This window comes from Zingiber officinale, chromosome 10A, assembly GCF_018446385.1.
Source record: "Zingiber officinale cultivar Zhangliang chromosome 10A, Zo_v1.1, whole genome shotgun sequence".
NCBI lineage: Eukaryota > Viridiplantae > Streptophyta > Magnoliopsida > Zingiberales > Zingiberaceae > Zingiber > Zingiber officinale.
The window spans coordinates 99356282-99360420 of NC_056004.1; the positions used below are offsets into that span (position 1 = coordinate 99356282).

General features: G+C 41.9%; 1 non-coding gene across 1 annotated transcript; it reads left to right on the forward strand.

The window, feature by feature from the left end:
- The first annotated feature begins 455 nt into the window (after nucleotides 1-455).
- LOC122028315 lies at nucleotides 456-561 on the forward strand. The gene has a single exon (XR_006124721.1). It is a non-coding gene; the product is annotated as a small nucleolar RNA R71 (small nucleolar RNA).
- The last annotated feature ends 3578 nt before the right edge of the window (nucleotides 562-4139 follow it).

Below are 4139 nucleotides of genomic sequence, written 5' to 3' on the forward strand. Positions count from 1 at the left end.
TCTTCTCCTCAATTCTATACAAGTCATTTTTCAGAAGTTCTTCATGATTCTTGCCACTTCTCAACTTAATATCATTATCAGTTACACTAGATCTTGTTTGTGTAGGAGGAAGGTCTTCCTTGAACCATTTTAAAACTATGCTATTAATCTTTTCCCCTAAATGTTTGAACTCCTCATTCTGTGACTTCTAAATTTCGACATTCTTGGGTGGTTGAACTGCATTTTGTTTGACAGGCTCTCTTGTATATATGGCTTGTACTTCTTGAATTTCTGAGGGAGATTCCATCCAGCTTTTGCTCGACCATCCTTGGAGGTTCAATGCCACTTGATCAATTAATGTATAAGCTTCTTCTATACTCTTGTCCATAAAAGACTCTCCAACAAATGAATCTAACAAACACTTATCTGAAAAAGAAATCCCCCTATAGAATATGTGTAGAATCAGGCATTTCTCTAAACCATGATGAGGGCACTGTCTTTGTAGACTCTTCAACCTGTCCCATGCTTCAAATAATGATTCTCCATGTGCCTGAGCAAAATTCGTGATGCAACTCCTCATATAGACTGTTCTGCTTGGAGGGAAAAAGTGATTAAGAAATTACTGCTCCAATTGTTCCCAACTTGTGATGCTTTGAGGATGGAGAGAATATAACCAAGTCCTTGCTTTGTCCTTGATACTAAAAGGAAACGCAATCAACCGGGCAGCATCTGTTGATACTCCTTCACAGTTCACCAAATCAAAAAGCTCTAGAAATGTCTCCAGATGCAGATAAGGACTTTCTGATATTTCTCCTCCGAATTTGTGACCCTGTATCATGGAAATCAACTCTGGGTCTAGTTGGAAATTTTTTGCTTCAATATGAGGCTGCACAATGGGGGACATAAATCTTGCAAAAATAGGTGTCGAGAAATCACTTAAGACCCTGCTTGACATGTTAGTGCTCATCGAAATAAAATGAGTAAAAATAAAAATGAAGAATTAAAGATAAGAAATAAAATGCTATATGAAAAGCAAGAAACAAAACGCAGAATTTAAATTGCTAAAAAAAATGCAATTTTTTTTATGTATATGGAAAATAAATTGCAATTTAAAATGGAAAAACAAAAACTATTCACAAGTCTAGGTTAACTAAATTGCTAATCTACTAATGTTAATGCGAACAGTCTCCGGCAACGGCGCCAAAAACTTGTTACGCAACCGCAAGTGTACGGTTTCGTTGTCAGTAATATAAAAGATTTGTCGAATCCACAGGGACTGTTGATTAAGCACTAGAGATGTCATAAGTAAGTTATCTAGACAGTCGAAAGTTAGCTTTGGCGCTTGCAAACTATCGAGTGTGATTGAAGAGAGAAAAAAGGTTGAGAGAGAGAGAGAAGAGATCTTGGAGGGAATGAGCTTCAGGAGATAGATTCTAGGATTTCGGTTTCATTGTAATACTAGGAGATACTACATAGATTGCTTAGTTTCTACCCTCTATGTCCATGCTCTTGTAGGAAGTTAGATTGGTCAATATCCCTAAGTATCGAATAGAGACGATCCCTGTGAAATCCTGTAACGGTTAACCCCCTGTCACGAGGGCGCCTCGGTAGATCGCAAGAATTCGTGTCTAGTAAATAGCAATAAGGATAAAGGTAGATGGTACGGGTTCCTACTTCCTTGTGGAGGGATTACCTCTCCTTTCAAGAGAATGTCCTAGACGTCCGTGAACGGGTTACCCTTGTCACTAGGGCCTCTCGAGTGTATGATCTAGAGCACTCTTTCTATGAGAGAAGCAATTCCTAAGGGATTGTTTCTCCTTTTAAGGGAGCGTCTTAGATGTCCGGAAAGGGTTACCCCTGTCACTAGGGTACCTTGGTGAATACGCTCTAGGGTACCCCCTTTGCGGGATTAATCATCCTCCACATCAATCAACAAAGCATGAAATATAAATATGTTACACAAGCATGAACAAGGTATGAACAAGTCATCGAATAAAAATAAGATAAATCTACATAGTTCTACATCTCCATCGTGTTACAAGTACTCCCTAATCCTAGAAGAGGATGTCTACTCCATTGTTGGGGAAGAAAAAAACCCAGAACAATAAGAAAAGTATACTTACAATCCTAGATGTGAGAAGAAAGGGGAGAAGAGATGCTTGCCGATGATTCCGATGTCTTGGGGATGCCTCCTTGCTCCGGAGATGGACGGATCGTGAAGAGACAACGGTGGATGAAGCTCGACGGCTTTCCCCGAGGGGAGGGACGAAGTCCCGAACCAAAGATGAACCCAAGAATAGGGTTCTTGACCCTTTTATACGCTAGGGAACGGGCACCGCACGGGCCGTGGCACGACCGTGCAAGGTTGGCATGGCCACGCCTTTCCTTCCTTCTGGTTGAGTGGCACGACCATGCGAGTCTGCACGGCCGTGTCTTCCTTGGCCGCTGGTTGTGAGACACGCCCGTGCAAGATTGCACGGCCATGCTTTGCTTCCTCTCTGGAGTGGCCACACGGCCGTGCAAGGTTGCACGACCGTGGCCTTCTGCTTCTCTGCCCAGGGTCACATGGTCGTGACCTTCCTCCTCTCTGGAATGCTGCTTGGCCACAGGTTGATTGGCACGACCATGCCATTTGGCATGGCCGGAACATGCTCATGTCCACACGCCCGTATGGCCTTGCACGACCCAAGCTCCTGTGTGCCCTTTTTCTCCATTTCTGCTCCAAATAACGTCCTGTCAATAAAAAAACAAGCGAAGAGTAGATCTCCAAACAAAAGAGTATTTATGATGAATATGCACTAAAGGAGACGATTATGCAAAGAATATGTATGCATAAAGCAAGTGAATGTGCGCTAAAACATGCATAAACGATCATACTATTTACGCACATCATTCGTATGCTTTGAGCATGACGAGCAGATACCAGTCAGATCCAGGTGAACGCCACTGGATAGAGGTCAAGAATATTCTTAAGTACCTGAGAAGGACTAAAAACTATTTCTTGATATTTGGAGGCGATGATGAGCTAGCTGTAAAGGGTTATAGTGATGCTAGCTTCCAAACTGATCAGGATGATTACAGATCGCAGTCTGGGTTCGTGTTTTGCTTGAATGGTGGTACTGTGAGCTGGAAGAGTTCGAAGCAGGACACAATTGCTGATTCTACAACAGAGGCCGAGTATATTGCTGCATCAGAAGCAGCAAAGGAGGCAGTTTGGATCCGCAAGTTCATTACTGAGCTTGGAGTGGTTCCTAGCATAGCAGATCCTATAGAGGTCTATTGTAACAACAATGGAGCAATTGCGCAGGCTAAGGAACCTCGCTCACACCAGCAGACCAAACACATACTACGACACTTCCATCTCATTCGAGAGATCATCGATAAAGGAGATTTGAAGATTTGCAGAGTACCCACAGAGGCTAACGTCGCTGATCCCTTGACCAAGGCTTTGGCACAGAGAAAGCATGATGGTCACACTAGGTCATTAGGCCTTAGAGCCTACACTGATTGACATTAGTGCTAGTGGGAGATTGTTAGTTAGAGCCCTAGAGCCAATCATATGATGATTGTTGTATGGACTCGATGTATCATATTCCTATATACTTATAAAGGCATTTCTTTATGTTTATTATACTTACTTGTATTGGTGCCAAATAACTAAGTATAATAGCGTCCTTGAGTAGAAGGTTCTTATATATATCAATCGGTTGGTTGAATTTATAGTGAGATGATATAGAGAACACTACTCTTAATCATTTCTAGCCAAGTATTAACATTCAGGGACAATGTTAATGCGATGAGACTAGCATGTAGGTCAACTCGATGACTTGATCTCACAAGTCATGGATATAGAGATATCAAGTTGACACATGGGTATGCATTGGAGAATGTATACTGAATGACCCATCATGAGAAAGTATCATGGATCGTTATATGAGTATCATATACTTTCTCATGCGACTATTAGTATGACTATCAGTCCTTGGACCTGAAGTCACCATGGTTCCCTACATAAGGAGTTGCATACTTTGACTTCATCAAACGTTACCCGTAACTGGGTGGATTATAAAGGCGATTACTGGGTATGTAACAAATTATGCGGAGGGATATGAGTGATGTAGATGTGATCTATCCCTCCTATAGGACGGGAGTGACATCAT